This window comes from Notamacropus eugenii, chromosome 3 (genome assembly GCF_028372415.1).
Source record: "Notamacropus eugenii isolate mMacEug1 chromosome 3, mMacEug1.pri_v2, whole genome shotgun sequence".
Taxonomy (NCBI): domain Eukaryota; kingdom Metazoa; phylum Chordata; class Mammalia; order Diprotodontia; family Macropodidae; genus Notamacropus; species Notamacropus eugenii.
Genome location: NC_092874.1, coordinates 305251559 through 305274413, shown reverse-complemented (window position 1 = coordinate 305274413; position 22855 = coordinate 305251559).

Sequence of the window (22855 nt, the reverse complement as noted above, 5' to 3'; positions counted from 1 at the left end):
ACCAGCAGAATGTTCTCTTGCTCCCACAGAGGTGCTCAGGGAGATGAAGGCCCGGTCAAAAAAAAAAAAAAAAAAAAAAAAAAAAACACCACTTAACTCAGCACTGTTCTTACCCCAAACGTGAAAGGGCCAGCTAGGAACTGTGGGAACAAAGGAAGCCCAGATTCCAACTCTGTCACAGAGGCACCATCCAGGCCCTCTCCTGGAAGGTTCTAGCATTCCTGTCTGATTGCAAAACATCTGTAACAAAAGAGTTGGGTTTGATTCTAGGAGCAAACCTATTTTTCCAAAAGCATGAGGGGACCAAGGTCTCCCATGTAGTACATACAGGTGTGGGGGGGAGTTGCCTCACACCTCTGCCATCCCCTTTTCTAAGGTCCCTTCAAGCTTCTACTTTGGAGGTCTCTCAGTCTATATGAACGAGAAACTGTCAGAGCTGGAGGTTTGGAAAAGGGAGAAGCCGGGAACAGAGGTTTCCCAACACAAGTGCCAACTTATTGGGCCTTGAATATTGAGTAGAGTTTAAATTGGGGGTGGGGAGAGGGAATGGTCTTCCTGGCTACTTGCTCCCAGGAAGCAAAGGTGTACAGAATGAAAGGACATCCACCTGTCCCAAGGTTGAGGATAACAGCTTTCTTGGGATGGAGAATGAACATCAGGAAAGAGGAGACTCAGCAGGAAGGGGAGGTTGAGACCGGGCTGGGATGGTCAGCCTTGAATGCCAGGCAAGGCCTCCTGATGGCTTCTGAGCCTGCCAGAACTGCCCATCAGGGTGACTGGGCCTGTTACAGCTGAACAAGAGGCTGCAGGGAACACAGTGAGTGTCTCAGGGTCCCCAAACCCCCGCCCCAGGCCCAAGGGCAGTCTAGCCCAGCTTCCCTGAAATGCTGAGTCAGGGGTAAGCACCCTGCCTCCCCAAGGACAGTGACTTTCTTCATTAGACAGAACCTCCTAGAGCAGGAAGGAAGTCATCTGAAGGAAATTAAGAGAAGACCAATAAAGGTGATTCACCGCAGAGCAGTCAGAGTGATTAAGGAGAGGATTGATGCCATCGGGTGGGTGCAGGCTCCTGAGGCCAAGGTGGAGGAGGGAGGATCTCAGTGCCTGCCAGGGCCCCCACACACCTCCTCCTCAGTGCAACTCGGGGCAGGCTGAGGGGTCCTCAGGGAGGATGTGGGGCACCACCAGGTAAAAACCCCAACACAGAAGGGATTCAGACAGGCATGACCTTCCCAGGTAGGCCAGGTCAGGTCTGTGTCATGGGAGGACGACCAGATGCCCCTGGGAAGGGTTAGCCTAGAGGAGACTCAGAGACAACCTGATAACTACATACATGAAACCATGTTATATAAAAAGAATTCATCGTGTTCTGGGAAGTACCAGGAGCCTTGGCAGGGACAGAGAAATCAATCTCTAACGCTGGCAATGACTGACTGACTGGGTAGTGAGCTCCCCATCACAATGTCAGCACCTAAAGGCTCATCCAGTCTCTGACCCCTAGGAGGGATTCCAGCATGATACGAAGTGAAATTTCCTATTATGTAAAGGACTCCAAAGTGGAGTGGTCTGCTGCAAAGGTAGTGAGTTCCCCCTCACCAGAATTCTTAAAGGAGGAATGTCAGGAGGAATCTCATGAAGAGGGCTTTTGTGGTTATGTCTGAGGATCTGGGAGTATCCTAGGAATGCCCAAGTCCTGGGGGAGGAATGTGCTCATGATGGAGAAGGAGCAGAACATCCTGTCCTCAGAGAGGGGACTTAGGATGATAGAGTAAGAACAGCAGTGAATTTGGCCTCAAAGACCCGGGTTCAAGATCTGATTTTGCTGTTCCCCCCCGTATGACTTTGGGTAAGTCCTTTTCTCTCTTAGTTTCTTTTCTCTAAACTGGGAGGTTAAACTCAATGACATTCTGACTCTAAACCTCTTGTTCCTGTGACCTCTGACTCCTCCTCCCTTCCCTTCCTTTCCAAAGTCCTCAAACCCACCTTACTGTTTCATCCCAACTCTTGTTGGGGAGAAGGGAGCTGGTAGAAGGCTCAGGACCCAACCCCCAGCAGAAGGGGGCAGTGTCACACTCCCAAGGATGGGGTACAGTAGCAGGCATTCCAGCAGGGTGTCTCTCGGTGTCCCTCAGTGTCTCTCCGACCATCCTAGACCGGGAAGTTAGGCACTATACCAGGCTTCAGAGATGCAAAAAGAGGCAAAAGACAGTCCCTCCCCTCAGGAAGCACATAGTCTAACAAAGAGACAACAAGCTAACAAAGAGATACAATAAGCTAGATGCAGAATCAGTAGGAAATCCTTAACGGAGGGAAGGCACTGGGATTAGGAGGGGGTGGTGAAAGAGGAGCCCTTTTCTGTGCTGGCATCATTCTTTTGTTCAGACAACCTTAATGGACTCTGGAGTTCAGAGCCCCCTCCACAGCTATAAAGAATCCTCTAAGCTAGCAGTCCGCTCACTGAATGGTCTCGTTCCTCCAGGGGGCCCTGGACCACCTTCTTTTCTTCTTCACATCTTTGATGGAGCTCAATGGTAAGGGACGGCTCCCCACCCTTGGCGTCTCTCTAGCCTCCTTCATCCATCACAGCTCACCACTTAGCGTCCTCCTCCCCAGTCATCTTCCCGGTCTGCCCAACACCCGCCTGTCATAAATAAGACCCTATCAGCAGCTGTGCCCAACAATGTCCCGCATTAAGTGCCCAGCATGGTGCTCTCCAGCCTTCGGACACCCCATAAATACTCAGCAAATGGGGCTGTCTGGCCTTCAATGACTCACTCCCTTCACCAGCTTGCTGCTGACCTGAGAAATGGCTCTTGTTTGTCCATCCTTCATGAGCACACAAGCCTATGCAGCAGCCACAGGGCCTGACGCATCCCAAACTCTGACTGCCAGATTGGCTAATGGCAATGGTGTTCATCACTCACCAGGGAGCTCTGCTAGTATAATGCCAGCATCACCACCCTCCTGAGTTGGGAGGGACTTGTGGCATTCACAGGGCAACCACAGAAATCTCCTGTGACCCCCTTTCTCTACAGAGAAGGAAACTCAGGCCCAGGAGTGGGGAGTTTCATCACCTATAAACTAAAGGGTCAGACTAGGTAGCCTCTGCCCTCCTATTCAGCTCTGAATATATGAGTCTGTGAACCTAAACGATTTGCCTGGACTTGAACCCAGATCCCCTGACTCCATCCAACCCAACTCCTTGCCTAGGAATTGCCTCTACCATTAGTACATAAACAAGAAGACAAGGCAGTTGTCCTAAAGGGACAGGAAGGCAGCAATTACTGCCATTAGCCCAATCAATCAATAAACATTTATTAAGTGCCTACTATGCCAAGCTGTAGAGATTCAAAAAGAGGCAAAAGACAGTCCCTGCCCTCAAGGATCCAATGGGGAAGACAACAAGCAAACAAATGTATACAAAGTAAGCTCTATACAGGATCAATAGGAAATAATTATCAGAGGGAAGGCACTGGGATTAGGAGAAGCTTGGGAAGTCTTCCTGCAGAAGGTGAGATTTTATGATTGTACCTATATAACCTACATCAGATTGCACACTGTCTTGGGAAAGGGAAAGTGGAGGGAGGGGGAGAGAATTTAAAAATCATATAGAGGTGAATGTTGAAAACTAAAAGCAAAAAAATAAAATTTTAAAAAAAGAAGCTGAGATTTTAGGTGGGATTTGAAGGAAGCCAAAGAAGGCAGCAGTCGGAATGGAGGAGGGAGAACATTCCAGGCCTGGGCACAGCTGGAGAGAATGCCCAGATCTGAGAGAAGGGTCTTCTTTGTAGAATAGTCAGGAGGCCAGTGTCATTGGATGGAAGGGACATGTTGGTGAGCAAAATGGACGAAGACTGGTGAGGGAGGAGGGGGCTAGGTTATGGAGGGTCCCTACTTTCAAGAAATTCCCAGGTTAGTAATATGGACACAGTCATAATAGTAGAAAGAGTTGTAAAGTCAATAGTAGAAATGACCTCAAATAGGTAACCCTTCACTCAGGTTCAAACTGTGATGCAGTAATAACAATGCCCAGCAATCTATCTGCCACCTAACTGCCCCTTCTTTGGTGGCTGACCTCACACATCGGACAACCTTGGACTTCATCTTCCTAAACGTTGGTTCTCTCGTTTCTAAAATGAGCATTCATTCAACTCAATGAACATTTGTCAAACACCTGCCACCCAAAACAAAAAGAGAACAATTCTTGTCCTGAAGAAGTTGAAGCTCTTGGGTGCATGCTGCTTGTGCACAAGCGAGTACAAAGTCTATAGAAGGTACTTTCAGGAGACATCAAGAGAGGCTTCCAGAAAAAAGGCACCTGAGTTGCTGAACTTCAAGGGATCATAGAGTTTGCCCAAACTCTCTCAAAATAATTGTGAAGAAAGTGACATATGAAGGCTATAGAGGTGGGAATCACTCACGTGGGATGCTTTTTGGCCACAACATCAAAGTGTGATGTATACATGAGAGACAACAACACCTTGAGAGAGATTCCAAGAAGGAAAGATTGCATTGAACAAACACTCATTATCCACCTACCCACTCTTCCTGGCACCTGGGGAGATACAAAGTGGTTAGTGTGCTGGGCTTCTCAGGGAGACCTAAGTTCAAATTCAGCCTGAGTCACTTCCTAGCTCTGGGCAAGTCACTTTACCTGTAAAATGAGGAACTAGTTCCTACTTCACAGGACACCTATAAGGATCAAATGCAACCACCTATGGAAAGAGTTTTGCAAACCACTCCATTAGGATAGACATTGTACAAAGACCACAGATAAAAGACTCAGAAGTCAGGAAGCCCAGTCCTCTCATTTTAGAGAGAGGGAAGCCCAGAGAGGTCGAGACTTTCAGTGTGGGAGACAGGATTTGAATCCAAGTCCAGGGACTCCAAAAGCATTGCTCTTTCAATTCTTATTCTGTGCTTCCTCAAGATGAATGAGACAATATGAAAATCAAAGTGTAGCATCAAGGGCACTCAGACCAATGTCTACAGTGTCTCCCCTGCCCTGTTGTTGCCCCCCCCCACAGTGACTTACTGTTCTTGTGCCCCTTGTGCTTAAGCCCCCATTTGCTGGACTGGCAACCTTACCAAGGGAAGCCACAGCAATGCCTCCATCAGCCAGGGTTGGGAGAGGGAGCTTTGAGCTCCATTTCTCAAGCTCTCTTTTTCATGGCTTTGCAGGCAAGCAGCCAGCTGATGTCAACAGAAGGAGGACCCCATTCTAAAGCATCTCGTTATGCTTCCACTGTATTGATTCATCAGGTCAGACCCTGCAGATCTCCAGTGTGGATAATGAAGTCTGACTCCTCTCACTCTCTCGCTATTGCACGGGCAGATACTGTCCTTGTCAGGAGATGGGGACATTTTGGGGGACAGTCATGCAGAAACTGCCACTGACAGCCCAGATATGGAGGGAGCCATTGAATCCAATTCCCAAAGGCTTCCCAAAGGAAGTGGGCAGGCTACTGGTGCAGAGGGTACGTGAAGGATGAAGGAGACTCACCTTGGCTTAGAGAGCAGAGGGCGATGGAGCATGGGAAGAGTCACTGAACGTTGGCCAGAGCACTGTGTGACTCGCTGTCAAAAAGGTCATGGGAGGTGTAAGCAGAGGCTTGACAGGGAGAGACTGAGTGAGGCTCAGAGAAATGGGGCAGCAGTAACAGGACATCTTGCCTTGAATCACCTCCCCTGAAGCAACTCAAATGAGCTGATATATTTAAAATATTATACAAACTTGAAAGAGCTATATAAATATTAACCACTGTTATATTGTCATCATTATCCGTGGCCCAAGAGGAAAGATGTCCTCAATGTTGGTATTTGACTTTATCATACCACAGCAGCGCACATACATAGCCGAGCATGGGACCAATGGACCCATTCATTCCAAGGCAAGGAGTTTCATGTTATTTTAGAAGAATGGGAGAATCTGGTCTCAAAACTAACAATAGTGAGGGAGGAATGGAGTGTGGGTGGGAAGCCTTCCACATTCTGCCAAACAGTGAAGATATTATATATTTTTTTAAGTTTATCCTATCAAAAACTGGCCTCTTACTCTGTATATGGTTGGGTGTTTGCCAAATATTTGCCTTCTCAGCCTGAACAAAAGCTGTTCTTTAAAAAACCACACCTCTGAGAATCATGACAGCACTCCCTCCTAGAGGAAGTGAAGTCCCCGTCCCTGGACTGGAAGACTCCACAAAGCTCCACTTGCTGGTTGGAGCACAGACCAATGTAATGGGAGATAAGAGTGAAATGTGATGATCTCAGGCTAGGTTTAGAGAAGCTTGTTGACCAGGAGGGAGGTGAGAGGCCCTCAGCCCTCTGACCTGGTCAGGCTACATCTGGAGGACTGTATTCAATTCTGAGTACCATGATGTAGGGGGAGGGATCTTGGTGACCTGGAGCTTATCCTTGGGCAGAAGACCATGATGGAGAGGAGAATAGAAACCATGTCATATGACGATAAGTTGAAGGGGCTGGGCACCTTTAGCCTGAAGATGAAGGAGGAAGGTGACTGTCACCCAGTATCTGAAGGGTTGTCATTTAGATAAAATTTCTTCTGCTGGTTCCCTAGGTTCAGAAAAGGAGCAATGGGAAGGCTACAGGGTTCGACTTCAGAAACAACTCCCCAGTAATTAAACCTGCCCAAAATCTGAATTGAGAGAGTCAGGGGAATGACCCCCCACTCCCACCCCATCACTGAAGGTCTTCCATCACAGGCTTGATTGCTTGGTATCAGGAATGTCTGCAGACAGTGATGGGTAACCTAGGAAGTAGTGGGGCTGGGTGCCCTCTAAGGCCCTTTCTGGCTCTCCATCGATGATTATTGGCTGTCCTGACTGGGTGGGGGTGTCTCCCCAGTCTCTGGCACCCAGATACCCAGAGATAAGTTCCCAAGAGGAAGCCTCATCGGGCATGCGCCGCCCAAGGCTATCAATACGGTGATTTAATTAAGAGATAATGACAGTGAATGGGAGAGTTGGGTTGCCACAGAATAATGGGCTCCACTTGCTTAACGAGTCTTATCGTAACTGTGCCGTCAGTATGAATGCCTGTGCTCGAGCTCCGTGCGGAGTGATGGGGTCGTCCGTCTTCCCGGAGCCCCCGATCCCCCGCCTGCATCCTGCGCCGGCTGTTTCTTCGTGTCCTGCCCTTCCTTACCGAGAAGCCTTCGGCTGCTTTCACTTAACAGAAAGATCATGAGCTTTATTTTCTATTAAGGCCTCCAAATCTGACGAGAAGATGGGATGCCAGACTTCCTAAGGCCCAGCCTCATTCCTCAAGCCGCTGCAGACAGAGCAGAGAGAACACATTCTTTTGAGCTAATTCCAGGATGTCGGGGGTGGAGGAGGCACCAAAGTTCAAGCCTGAGGCAGTGTGGAAGGACAGAAAAGCCTAGTCCGAGGCCCAGCTGGGCCATTCGTTGGCCGATCCCTTCCCTCTCTGGGAAACGGGGAAGTTCACTTGTCTCATAACCTCAAGGAATGTCAGGGTACATGTGTCCCACTTATAACCGAACAGGAATCCCTCTGTGAGGGACCCAACAAGTTGTCACCTGGCCTGTATGTGATGGAGAAGACAACCTCCTGAAGCAAAGAGAGACAAAGAGAAAGGAAAGGAGAGAGAGAGAGAGAGAGAGAGAGAGAGAGAGAGAGAGAGAGAGAGAGAGAGAGAAGGAGAAGGAGAAGAAGGAGGAGGAGGAGGAGAAGGAGGAGGAGGAGGAAGTAGAGGAGAAAGGCAGAGACAGGAGGAGAAAAAGAGAGGAGAAAGGGAAAAAGAAAAAAGGAAGGAGAGAGGAGACATTAAGCACATTCTATATTCCTTTGTACCAGAGCCTAACACTGTGCTAAATCCTAGGATTACAAGTCAGCAAAATCATCCCTGACATCCAAGACCCTTGGTTCTCATGGGGGTGGGGGAGCCAAACTATAAAAGGAAGTGGGAGGAGGGAAGGGAAGAATCTATGGCAATGAGGGAAGGGGGACATGGAGGCCTGGTTTCAAGCAGAAGATATATACTGAATTGTTATTCAACCTTCCTCCCAGAGTTCCAAGGCCACCCAAATTCTGGGGCTAAATAGCCCAAGCCTAGTCCCTCTTCCCCCTACCAGGACTCCAATAGGCAGGTGTCCAGTCTATGTCAGAAGCCTTTTGGACTCCTAGGAGGCAGCTTGGCTGAGTTCAAATCCTGCTGCAGGCCTTTGTGTGACCCTGGGCAAGTCACTTCTGTGACCTCTCTATAACTCCATTTCCCCATCTGTAAAATGGAAATGACACCACCACTTGTCCTCACTGGAGTGTCGTGAGGATCAAATCAAATGAAACGTTTGCAGTCCTTACAGTGTCAAGTGAATGCCCATGCTGTTATTACTGTTATAAAATACTTGAAAATAGCTCCAATGCCCCACCCCCACCCCCAGGACCTTCAGTGACTGGATTCCAGTCTCTAAAGTCTCTCATGAGACCCTCAGCTGCACCTCCTCACACTCAGGTCCCACCATGTGCCTAGATTCAGGTCAGATACCCATCAAGGAGGTACTTGGGAAGCCTCAGTCTTCTGGGAGCCAATGAGGGGGAAAATAGCTTTGTTGCTTTGCTCCCACGAGTGGTTTTTGTCCAGGTCCTACATCCAGGGGACTTGACCCCAAAGAGAGTAAAAGAGCTACATCAAGAGAGATGTTAGGGGACTTGAATCCTTATTCTCACATGCTCACATTCCTCAGCTCTCCTGGCACAGACCTTTTCCAAGGTCTTTTCATGCCAGTTATTGTTTTTATTTTCATGACAGCCACATGAAGGGAGCTAGACAGGCATTATTTTCTGTGCTTGGCAAATGGAGAAACTGAGGCCAGGGAAGTAAGGTGACCCCTACGCGTCTCCTACTCTGTGCTTTTTTTAACGGTACTGTGAAATCTTCATCCCTCAACCCCTTCTCTCTTTTCTTTACTCTGATGTCACTTACATCCTGAGGCAATCTTGACCCATGGGATTTCCCATTCAGCATTTCTGTGACCACTACCCCAGAATCCCTTGACCCCCCTGACTACCCACTGCTCCAATGGAAATCGTCACCATCCATTTCTTCTACCGTTGTTCCCCAGATTATGAGTGCTAACAGATGAAACTTTCTAAATCAAGCTAATTTCATCCGTCATACAGAGTTGATCTTATGACACATGATCTCATTGCTACTTACAATCTTTTTATCCTATACTCATTGGTTCCTGTCCCATTTCCCACAATGACATCTACAAACCTCCTCCCTCCTCAAACCTCTCACCTCTAATTCACCTCAACACTTACAATATGACCCAGGCATTTTCCTGACTCCCTCAGCTCAGGTCTCACCAATTCTCCCCTCCTTCCCTGTTCCTTCGGAAGCAGAGGCACATCTATTACTTCCCCAATAACTCCTCCATCCTGATCTTTAATCCTGTTCCCTCCCACCCTTCCCTTTATGTGGCTTCAGTATTCATCCCCTGGGTCTCATGTAGCTCCAACCTGCAGTTCCTTCCTGGCTGATAATAAGCACTCCAGGTCCACCCAGCCCTTTAAAATTAAAAAAAGAAAAGAAAAAGAAAAAAAATGCTTCCCTTAGTCTTTCCATCTCAGCTAGCAAACACTCCATCTTCCTCCTCATCTTCTGCCAGACCTTCATTCATGAAATACCCCCTAACTGGGTATCCCCCAAGAACCTGTCCTGGACCCTATTCCCTTTTCTCCCTATACACTCATTCACCTGATGATCTCATCAGCTCCCTGGAGGTCATCTCATCTCTGTGCAGCTGATTCTATTTATCCAGTCCTAGTCTCTGTCCTGAATGCCAGTACCTCATTACTAAGTGCCTAGTGGACATTTCTAACTAGATCCTGAAGGCATCTCATCATGGCCAATACGCAGTTCACCTCCTTTACCCTCAAATCCCCCACCCTAAACTTACTTATTTCTGTGAAGAGAATCACCCAGATTTACAACCTCTCTCCCTTTCTCTCCCTTTCTCTCTCTCTCTCTCTTCCTCTCTCCCTTCTGCCTCTTCCTCTCCATCTCCCTCCCTCCCCTCCTTGCTCACACGCAAAATCTGTTGACAAATCTCATCATTTTTCATACCATTGCATAGAGCAGAATTCATTAATACTTCTCCTTAATAGCTAGCTTATATTTCTGATATCTGGCAAAGAACCTCAGAATACTGGCCTTATTTTTCAGCCCAGATGCACTCATGAAGACTTTATTATACAAACATGACCTTCTTCCTTTTTAAACAGTTTATGATTTTTATTTTTCAAGTAAGTGTTTTGTGCAAGGTGTATTATCGCTAGTCAGTAACAACCTCCGCCTCAGACCTCACATGGCCCTTGGTTCGTCACCTTATCATGTTCTTATCATGAGCTACCATGTAGAGCTACAGGCGTAACCAGCTATTTAGCAGAAGGGCACTCTCCTTCCCTCTCATTTTTCACAGAACAAAAATCCACAAAGAATGAATTCCATATAAAGCCTCTGGAAAAAAAGGAAAACAATTCCAGAAACCAAATCCCGGAGAAGTGTTTCTGGCCCACCATTGTCAGAGCTGTATCTAGGGTAGGATGAGCAGGGCTTTGTCTTAACCTCACACCCCAAAACCTGAGTTGGAATCTCAGCTGAAGGCACTGATGGAGAGTGAACTCCTGAGACTAGAGCCTAATTAACCAGAATATTTAGGTAAAGCAGAGAGTTTCCTGATGGCAGACATACAGGCCTGTTCTCCTCCTCCAGGGGCCCTATTCCAGATTCCACATGCTGACACAGGACAGGTAACCATGCTGTAAGGACAGAGAGCATCTGAGGGAATCAGAACCAGGGAGAGTAAAGAGAGTAAAGAAGGGAGAAGAGGGCTGGGGGGACATCAAGGCAGACCCCCAGGGAAGCTTGGGGAGGGGAGGCCGTTCTCTACTGGAAGGCAACTAGACCACCCTGAAGAGGATTGAAGCCATTTCCAGCTTATACAAGGACCTGAAATGGGTGTGAAAATGCTAAAAGATGTGGCTTTTTACCACTTTGGGGATCCCCAGGACTGAGCACACAGTAGGTGTTTAATAAATGCTTACTGATTTGACTGTACTTGGAGAGAAGAAGGTTTAGTGAAAACTCCAGCTTTGAGGCTCATGAAGGGAAGTCATAAAGTAATGATGGGAATTCTAAAGGACTAAGGGACCTGAGCACTGTAAGGAACCAAGAGCTCCCCCATCTTCTACAGCAGGAAACTGAGGCCCAGAAAAGGAAAGAGACTTGTCCAAAACTACATGGTGAGTCAGGGCAAAGCCAGGATTTGAACCCAAGCCTGAGGACCAATGTTCTCTCTATTGCAGCACAGCCATTTCTCCAAGCTGCAGATGATGAGAAAACATGAATCGGCCATAATGGATTTCTCACCCTTAAGTCTTACATTCTCTATAAGTAAAGCCATCTCAGCAAGATTCTATAAATAAAATACAAATTTTTTAAAATTCTATAAATAAGAATCAGTCAAACAAAATCTAAAGAATGAAAAGATAGAAGAAAATGTAAAATATTTAATTGGAAAAACAACTGACCCGGAAAATAGATCCAGGAGAGAAAATTTAAGAATTATTGGCCTGCCAGAAACCCATGATGAAGAAAAGAGTCTGGACAATATCTTCCAGGAAATCATCAAGGAAAACTGCCCAGATGTACTAGACTCAGAGGGCAAAATAGTCATCGAAAGAATCCACCGTTCCCCTCCCAAAAGGGATCCCAAACTCAAAACCCCAAGAAATATCGTTGCCAAATTCCAGAGCTATCAAGTGAAGGAGAAAATACTACAAGCAGCCAGAAAGAAACAATTCAAATATCAAGGACATACAGTCAGGATCACACAGGACCTTGCAGCTTCTACATTAAAAGATCGAAAGAATTGGAACCCAATATTCCGTAAGGCAAAGGAGTTGGGACTTCAACCAAGAATCAACTACCCAGCAAAGTTCAGCATAACATTTCAGGCAAGGAGAAAGTCATTCAACGAAATAAGGGATTTCCAGAGCTTCCTGACCAAAACACCAGAACTCAATAGACAATTTGATCTTCAAATGCAGGTCTCAAGAGAATCATAAAAAGGTAAACAGGGGGGAAAAAACAAAAACAAAAACTTGCTACTCAATTAGGGCAAACTGTTTACCTCCCTATAAAGGAAGATGATACCTGTTAATCTTGAGAACTGTGCAGCTATTATGATAAAAGGGATATACGTAAAGGGAACGGGTATAAAGTAAATGATGTCATGTCAAAAATATGATTTAAGTATGAGAAGGGATTGTAATAGGAGGTATGAAAAGGAGGAAGCAGAAAATGGCAAATTACATCACAGGAAGAAGTACAAAACTATAGTAGAGGGAAGGAGGGGAGGGAGATGAGCATTGTTTGAGAGGTACTCTCATCTGATTTGTTTAAAGGAGGGAACAATAATCTTAAGTAGATAATCCTAACTAGCTCTATAAGGTAGTAGGAGGGGAAGGGGGAAGAAAGGGGAACGAGACTCTGAAAAGGAGGGAAGAAGCAATAAGAGTAAAGGGGAGTAAAAGGGAGGGTGGGGGGCTAAAAGAAGGAGGGGAAGGCTGCAGGAGAAGGGGGAGAAAAGTGAATACTATTGAGGAGGGGAAGGGAGACAGGAGAGCTAAAATCACAAATGGTGGGAAAGAGGATGGAGGGAAATACACAGATTGTAATCATAACTGTGAATGTGAATGGAATGAACTCTCCCATAAAATGGAGACAGATAGCAGAATGGATTAAAAGCCATAATCCAACAATATGCTGCTTACAAGAAACACATTTGAAACGGGGGGATACACATAGGATAAAGGTCAAAGGATGGAGCAGAATATATTGTGCTTCAGCTCATGTAAGAAAGGCAGGAGTAGCAATCCTAATCTCAGACAAAGCAAAAGCAGAAATAGATCTAATCAAAAGGGATAAGGATGGAAACTATATCCTGCTAAAAGGTACCATAGACAATGAAGCAATATCATTACTAAACATGTATGCTCCAAGTGGTATAGCATCCAAATTCTTAGAGGAGAGGTTGGGGGAGTTGAAGGAAGAAATTGACAGCAAAACTAAACTAGTGGGGGACCTCAACCTCCCCCTCTCTGAACTCGATAAATCTAACCTCAAAATAAACAAGAAAGAGGTTAAGGAGGTAAATAAAACTCTGTATAAGGTAGATATGATAGATCTTTGGAGAAAATTAAATGGGAATAGAAAGGAATATACCTTTTTCTCAGCGGTGCATGGAACATTTACAAAAATTGACCATGTACTAGGACATAAAAATCTCACAATCCAGTGCAGAAATGTAGAGATAATCAATGCATCCTTCTCAGATCATAGTGCATTAAAAATTACATGTAATAAGAGGCCATGGAAAGATAAACCAAAAATCAATTGGAAACTAAATAATCTAATTCTAAAGAAGGGTTGGGTTAAAGAAGAAATCATAGAAACAATCAACAATTTCATTCAAGAGAATGACAATAGTGAGACAACATACCAAATCTTATGGGATACTGCAAAAGCAGTTATTAGGGGAAGTTTTATATCTTTGAATGCTTACATAAATAAAATAGAGAGAGAGGAGATCAATGACTTGGGCTTGCAGTTGAAAAAGCTAGAAAAAGAACAAATTGAAAATCCCCAAGTAAATACCAAATTAGAAATACTGAAAACCAAAGGAGAGATTAATAAAATTGAAATTAAGAAAACTATTGAATTAATAAATAAAACCAATAGTTGGTTTTATGAAAAAACTAATAAAATTGATAAACCTTTGGTCAATCTGATTAAAAAAAAGAAAGAAGAAAATCAAATTACTAATATTAAAAATGAAAGGGGTGAACTCACCTCCAATGAGGAGGAAATTAAAACAATAATTAGAAACTACTTGGCCCAACTTTATGCCCACAAATTCGATAATCTAAACGAGATGGATGAATATTTTAAAAAATACAAATTGCCCAGATTAACAGAAGAGGAAGTTGAATACTTAAACAACCCCATCTCAGAAAAAGAAATTGAACAAGCCATCAATGAACTCCCTAGGAAAAAATCTCCAGGGCCAGATGGATTCACAAGTGAATTCTATCAAACATTTAAAGAACAGTTAATTCCAATACTATATAGACTATTTTTGAAAATTGGGGAAGAAGGAGTCCTCCCAAATTCTTTCTATGATACAAATATGGTTTTGATACCCAAACCAGGAAGAGACAAAACAGAGATAGAAAATTATAGACCAATTTCCCTAATGAATATAGATGCAAAAATTTTAAATAAGATTTTAGCAAAACGAATACAGCATCTTATCACGAGATTAATACATTATGATCAGGTAGGATTCATACCAGGATTACAGGGCTGGTTCAATATTAGGAAAACTATTAGCATTATCGATCACATCAACAACAAAGCTAACAAAAACCACATGATTATCTCAATAGATGCAGAAAAAGCTTTTGACAAAATACAACACCCATTCCTACTAAAAACACTGGAGAACATAGGAATAAAAGGAACTTTCCATAAAATAATAAGCAGTATCTATCTAAAACCTTTAGCAAGCATTATATGCAAAGGGGATAAGCTAGATGCATTCCCAATAAGATCAGGGGTGAAACAAGGATGTCCATTATCACCACTATTATTCAATATGGCACTAGAAATGTTAGCTGTAGCAATTAGACAAGATAAAGATATTGAAGGAATAAGAATAGCCAAAGAAGAAACTAAGTTATCACTCTTTGCAGATGATATGATGATCTACTTAGAGAATCCCAGAGATTCAAGTAAAAAATTACTTGAAATAATAAACAACTTTGGCAAAGTTGCAGGTTACAAAATAAACCCACACAAATCTTCTGCATTCCTATATATTAGCAACAAAGTCCAACAGCAAGAGATAGAAAGAGAAATCCCATTTAAAGCTAGGGTAGACAGTATAAAATACTTAGGAGTTTACCTGCCAAAACAAACCCAGGCATTATAAGAACACAATTACAAGACACTTTTTGCACAAATGAAGTCAGATTTAAGTAAGTGGAAAAACATTAGTTGCTCATGGGTAGGCCATGCTAATATAATAAAAATGACAATTCTACCTAAATTAATATACTTATTTAGTGCAATACCAATTAAACTATCAGACAATTATTTTCTAGAGCTGGATAAAATAATATCAAAATTCATTTGGAAAAACAAAAGGTCTAGAATATCAAAGGGACTAATGAAAAGAAATGCTTGGGAAGGTGGCCTAGCACTACCAGACCTCAAACTGTACTATAAAGCAGCAATTATCAAAACCACTTGGTATTGGCTAAGAAACAGAGAGGTAGGCAAGTGGAATAGACTTGGCACTCAAGACGCAGTAGGCAAGGAATATAGCAACCTTCTGTTTGATAAACCCAAGGACCCCAACTTCTAGGATAAGAACTCACTGTTTGACAAAAATTGCTGGGAAAACTGGATAACAGTGTGGCGGAAATTAGGCATAGACCCATACCTGACACTGTACACAAGAATAAAGTCCAAATGGGTACATGATTTAGGTATAAAGATTGATACCATGAATAAACTGGAGAAGCAAGGAATAGTGTATTTATCAGATCTATGGAGAAGGGAAGAATTTTTTACTAAAGGAGAGATAGAAAGCATTATGAAATGCAAAATGGATAACTTTGATTACATTAAACTGAGAAGTTTTTGCACAACCAAATCCAATGCAACCAAAATCCGGAGGGATGTAGTAAATTGGGAAAGAATTTTTACAGCTAAGCTCGGGGATAAAGGCCTCATTTCTAGAATATATAGAGAACTGACTCAAATGTATAATCATACAAGTCATTCCCCAATTGATAAATGGTCAAAGGATATGAACAGGCAATTTTCAGAGGAAGAAATTAAAGCTATCTATAATCATATGAAAAAATGCTCTAAATCACTATTGATTAGACAGATGCAAATCAAAACAACTCTGAGGTACCACATCACACCTATAAGATTGGCAAACGTGACAGAACAAGAAAATGATAAATGCTGGAGAGGATGTGGGAGAGTTGGAACACTAATTCATTGTTGGTGGAGCTGCGAGCGCATCCAACCATTCTGGAGAGCAATTTGGAACTATGACCAAAGGGCTACAAAAATGTGCATACCCTTTGACCCAGCAATATCGCTACTAGGACTGTATCCCCAAGAGATCATAAAAATGGGAAAGGGTCCCACATGTACAAAAATATTTATAGCAGCACTTTTTGTAGTTGCCAAAAACTGGAAGTCAAGGGGATGTCCATCTATTGGGGAATGACTGAATAAATTATGGTGTATGAATGTAATGGAGTACTATTGTGCCATAAGAAATGATGAACAAGAAGATTTCAGAGAGGCCTGGAAGGACTTATATGACCTGATGCTGAGTGAAAGGAGCAGAACCAGGAGAACTTTGTGCACAGCAACGACCACAGTGTGCGAGAGTTTTTTCTGGTAGACTTGGAATTTCGTAATAACGCAAGAACTTCTTAAATAAAAAAAAATCCCAATGGCGGTTCTCAAGACAAAATGCCTTCCACACTCAGAGAAAGAAATATGGAAGTCATTCGCAAAATGTAGCAATCATGTTTGTGTATGTGTATGTTTTTGTGTATCATGTTTTGATTTGTTATATGATTTCTTTCATTTATTTTAGTCTGACTACATAGCATGTCTATAGTGAAAATATACTCAATAGGAAAGTATATGTAGAACCTATACAGAATTGTATGCAGTCGTGGGAAGGGAGGGGGGTAGTGGGGGGTAGGTGTGGGGGGGATAAAATCTCAATTGTATGGCAGTGATTGTTAAACATTAAAAAATAATAAAAAAAATGAGAGGCTAGAATAAAAATGATTATACTTCATCTGAATCTAAAAAAAAAATTCTATAAATAAATATTTTCTATAAATAAAGCTATCTCCACAAGATTAAGGACCCAGTGAGGGGGAGTCTGCTAGTGTTCTATCATTTGCAGAAACAAATGTGGCAGCTGAGAGCCAGCTCCCTCAGATCCAGGATGGCCACAGTGGGTGTTGGTCCAGGACCGAGGAGTCTTGTGGAGGCTCAGGCCAGTCACAAACAGGGGTGAGTAGGTAGTTTTCCAAACCCCACATCCTCATGAAGAGTTCTGTTTGCTTCTGTGGTAGTGGGGGGACCAGGGAATCACATTCCCCTCCTCAGCAGAAGTTTCTGGGCCGTGTACTCCTGCTCTGAAGAGGCAGAGTTTTGTTGTTGTTTCTTAAGATTAAACCACTTAGTCGGCCTAATGCAGGCTCCTACACCTGCCATGCCAAGGCGGCCTTTTAAAAGCAGAATGTATCTTTAGAGTTACCAGCTGTGGCTGCCTGATAGGAAGCTGGGATTGGGATGGGGTGTGGCTCTGAGGACCCCAAGGTCAAGTGCTTAGCCCACCTAGAAATCAACACTGAGGCAGCTCAGGCTTACTTTTTACCCTGATCTCCTTTCCTTACTCAGTTTCTCCAAAGAGTCATCTACACTCTCTGCTCCCTGACTGCCACACCACTCACTTAACCTGAAACCATTTCTAGTCTGGCTTTCATCCCCAATACTGGATGAAAACCAAGAGCAGTGGGTGGGAGTGACAGGGACTCAGACTCCAGCTCAAAATTGGGGAAAACTTTCTAACACTCACATCTATCCCCAAAGTGGAATAGTAAATAGAGTCTCCCATCCCTAGAGATATTCAACCAGAAACTAGATACAGGGGGGAGGTACCTGAGGGGATACCTGAACTAGGCTGGGTCAGACTAAATGCCTAGGAAACCTCTCCTGGCTCTCAGGCTCCATTCTATGACTCTCTCTAGCCAATGATGCAAACACAAAGCCCTGTGTTGTCGTATGCCCTGTGATGTCTACAGTTGTTGACCAACTCTTTCTGGAGTCTCACTCCTCACTCAAGCACAATCTTCAGCTTCTATTTCTAATACGTCCCAGTCTCTAATATCTGCTCTCTTCCTCTCTGAATGTGACTGACTCCACCCAGGCTCTGTCCTCAGCTCCTTCTCTCCTCTCTTTTCTCCCCTTAGTCCATTTCTCACAGCTTCAGCCCTGGCTTCTCTGCTGAGCTCCAATTCCAGCCCTCCAGTTGCCTCTGGGATAACTCCATCCAGACATCCCATTTTCCACTCAGACTCAACAGGCAGCAAGGTGAGCTCGCTTTGTCCAGTCCCCCCAACCCTTCTGACTTCATTCCTTCTGTCCGTGTCCTCACTATCCTGCTAGTCCCTCAGATCTCTCTATCTGTCATTGTCGAGGTCATTGTCAAATCCCATCTATTTTCTTCCATGGCATTGGCCGCCATCAACCCTCTCCACTCTTGAGGCCATTAGACCAACTCAGGTCAAGTTTAGCCACATTCATGGCTTTTCAGATGCAGATTCAGATAGTCCAAGGCCATGACCAATGAATGAATGAATGCTTGAAAGAATGAATGAATGAATGCTTGAAAAAATGAATGAATGAACCTAGGGCACTTGGCTAACTACCTCTATGCCCCAGACAGCCTCCCTCCCCCAATATGTATCAGGTACCTAGGCTTTAGAACCACATACCAGAGAAGGTAGCTTCTGTTCTCTCTTTCCAAAGGGAGGGCTGTGTTTTTAACTTCCCTAAGGCAAGAACAAAGTCTGGTGAGAATTCAAATCAGAATCCCTCCATGTCTGCAGTTCAATGAACCGTCCCTAACCCCATGGTGAGCAGTCAGAGACTGGGGAGGTGGGAGAAGGAGGGAGAGAGGGAGGAGGAGGCCTGCCTAACTATGGGAACATCCCCAGCCCATCCCATAGGGGAGAAAGAAGGGAGAAAACGTGCCCCTTGCAGCCCCTGAATGCCATCTGAGTCCCTCAAGGGAGGAGAGGACAGAGTCATCTTAGAAAGCTGCCCCCAGCCCTATACGGCCCCTCAGGAGCGGAGCGGGAAGAGGGTTTATAGACTTGCGGAGACTGAGAGGATTGGGGGATTAGTCTGCCCAGGCAGCTGTGCCGCCCATCAATCAGAGCCCATCGATCGTTAGCTCTTTGTCTTTTCAAGCTAAACAAAAGGTCTCAGACACTGCCCTTGAATGACAGGCCAGAGGAGAAAAAAAAAACCATCCTGGAAACCAGTTTGAATGCCAGGGGTCCATGAACTCCCCCAGTACAGGAGGGCAGAGGAGGGGCAGAGCTAGGGGCTTGAATAGGGAAGGGCCGAGTCCATCTCAGACAGGGCTGATGAATTTCCTACGCTGAAGTCATAGGCAAAGAGATTCCACTTAGCTGTCTGCCTCAGTTCTCTCTTCTGTAAAATGGGGATAATATGGAAATCATTTTACAAACCTTAAATGCCAGCTGTTATCATTGCTGTTATTATCAATGTGTTCAACAGAATCATTTTACAAATGTGGAAAGTGAGACCCAGAGGAAGGAAAGGGCTTAGCCGAGACTGCAGATGCCAGATGCAGGAGAAGAAGGAGTTCTGGGATTACGGGCCAGAGTTCTTTGTCCCTCAGCCCTGCTGCCCCTCTGCCTCCTACCCAGAGCAAACCAGCATCAGTGGAGGGCCTGGGCTTGCCCATGCTGGGGAGGAACCCAGACACAAAGGAGCTCCACTCTGGCCTGAATTCCCAATCTACTCATCACCCTGACACTTTCTAGCTCCAATAAAAACTTCACAGGAGCAAGCCTTTATTGATGGTCTCCTCAGCCCCCAAAGGCAGAGATGTGGCCTTTCTGATCAGCCACTCACTATCCCATCCAGCTTCTCTGTCTGTAGGTAATCTCCTGATAAGAAAGAGGGCCAAGGTGGGGGGAAGGGGAGGAAGCGGGGGGAGGTGATGTGCCTGGAAAAATAAACTGACACATGGTCTGGGCAGAGTGAGATAGACAAGCAGATGGGAGCTGGGCAGCTTCTTTCTTGTATATCCACACGCAGAGCCCAGTGTCTGGCACTTAGGGCGCTCATAATAAATTAACTCTCTATCTAGTCTCCCATCTATCTACATCTATCCATCCATTTATCCATCTATTGACATGTATATATACATATATATAATCTATCCATCTAAGTCTATATAATCATCCATCCATTTACTTGCATATATACATATATTGATCCATCTATATCTATCCATCCATTTTCCATCCATCTATCCATTTACATATGCATATATATATATATATATCCATCTCTATCCATCCATCCATTTACTTATGTCTCCATCTATAATACAGACATACATATACAACTAGCTTTTTATCACCCAGCTCTATACCTATCTACTTTGAGATATCTCTGATTGTTGACAAATTTTCCTTGTCTATGACCAGAATTCCACTAATCAATGCATGAAGGGAACATGTCTTAGATTTGGAGTTGAATACTTCTGTTTGAATCCTGGTTCTTACTGGCCTTGAGTAACTTCCTGTCTTTGGGCCTTGGTTTCACTAACCATAAAATAAGGAGGTAGAACTAGATGATTCTAATTTGATAGCCTTTTTTCATTAGTAGAAATCTATTTTCTCTCCCTTGTACCTCTCACCTCACTGGAGAGAGAATGAGAAACAAGAAAAATCTTAGTAACAAATATACATAGTCAAACGAAACAATCTTCATTGATCATGTTTCAAAAAAATATCTCATCCTGCACCGTGTCCATCAAATGACAGCAAGGTATTTGTTGGTGTCTCCATCCAATCCAGTACATCTGTGGCCAGCACAGCATCCCTGCTGTTTGGGTTAAGCTACTTTTTCCTTTAGAAGAGAGGTAAACATCCACCAGACTGAATGGGCCAAGGAGACCAAGGTTTGAAATGTTATTGTAGGTACCCAGTCACCAAAGGTAGAAAAAGGAATCAGGAGTTCCCTAAGTTTAAGGCATGCTTCTGAGAATATGGACCATTGGCAAAGGCAGAAATCAGAGAGCTGTCGCCACTGTTGATTCAGTTCTGTGTCCTTGCTGGTGAACCTTTCTTTGCTAATTGGAGATGGTCCACAAAAATCTCACTTTGCTCCAGTTCTGAGTCTGAATTCAGGCCTGCCCTAACCAGAAAGCCTTTGGGGAGCTTCTGATCCATTATCCATTCTCGGCTGCTGGCCTGGCTCTGTATCACTTCCTACAAATATTTCCATCTCCCTTAATCATTTTTGTCTTTGTCATTTCATACAAACAGTGTGAAGTCATGGAAAGAGCTCTGGATTTGCAGTCAAATCCTACCTCTAGCTACTTTCCTAACTGTGAGATCTTAGGTCTTTCTTCCTTCCCAGGGGCCAGTTTTCCAATCAATCATATGAAAGAGTTAGACAGGATGGTGACTCACGGCCATGTACACAATAGACACTGAATAAATGTTTGTTGTATTAGAGTAAACCGCCCCCCATTATATAGATGGGGGACTACTGAGTACAGCAGGTGAGGAAAAGAGAGGATTCTGAGATGACCCTAAAGTCACAGCCCTGGGAGACTACAAAGGCAATGTCAGCACCGTATTTACTCTAATGGCCCATTGGACCATAATCTGTTCCATGAAAGTTCAGTCTCCATTTCTGCTTTTCCTCTATTCCAATCAAGGGAGCTGGGAATATTTCTGAAAAAATGGGTCCCATCTCTAGGAGAGCATCCCAGTCATGGCTCCCTGGGCAGAGTGTGTGGCCAGCACAGAAGACCCTGTTGAACAAGGCCAGCCTGTCCTGGCACCAGAAAGCCTAAAATTGTTAGGCTAAAGCTCCTCCAGCAGATTGTTGGGTGCCTGGTTTCCCACTGAAAGAGTGAGTTTTCAGCTGCCATGTCATCAACACTCTGTTGGGTAGGGGCTGTCCTTTGTCTGCTTTTGAAGGAAATCAAATGGCTCATGAAATCTTTACAAATAACAAGTTTGTGTAAGAATAATCGTGGTAAGTGTGGACACATCCAGCTGAGACCTTCCCGCTAACACGTCTAAATACAGTTTTCAAGGTTGGTATTGAGAAATGGAGAGACTGCTGAATGACCCATGGTTTATTATTTGGGCGTTGATGGGGAGGAAAGAATTGGATGTATGGGTCAGCGTTGTTTAATCTCCTGGTGACACATGGTAGTGAAAAGAATGTAAGCTGAGGAGTCAGAAAGCTGGTTTCTATTCCTTCCTGCCTGTCCAGCCTGAGAAAATCCCTTGCACCTCTGGACCTTGGTGTTCCCACCTGTTAAACAAAGGATTCATTACTCCCCTGCCCCCAAACCTATCCTTCCTCCAAGCCCCTTGTTTCTGATGAGGGGACCGCTATCTTTTGAGCGATCAACTTTCAAGTCATCTTTGACTTTTTGCTCTCCTTCCTTCTTTCATTTACTTGGCAAGGACTATCCCCACCCCTTCTGCTCTACATGTGGGGTTCAAATCCCTCTTTGGACACATTGTTTTGGGCAGCTGGGTGGCGTAGTGGATAGAGTACCTGGCCAAGAGTGAGGAAGACCTGAGTTCAAGTCTGCTCTCAGACATTTAGTAACTGTGTGACCCTGGGCAAGTCACTTAACCCTGTTTGCCTTGGTTTCCTCATCTGTAAAATGAGCTGGTGAAGGAAACAACTACAAGCACTCTAGTAGCTTTGCCAATAAAACCCCAAAGGGGTCACAAAGAGTCAGACATGGCTGAACAATAATAACAAAACACTTCCGCTTCATCTGTAACACACAGTCAACTGCTAAGTTGTGTTGATTTTACTTCCACAATATCTGTCTCACTTCTGTCTACAGTTCAGGTCCTCATCACCTGCTCTATGGGCTGCTGCAATCAGCCCCTAATTG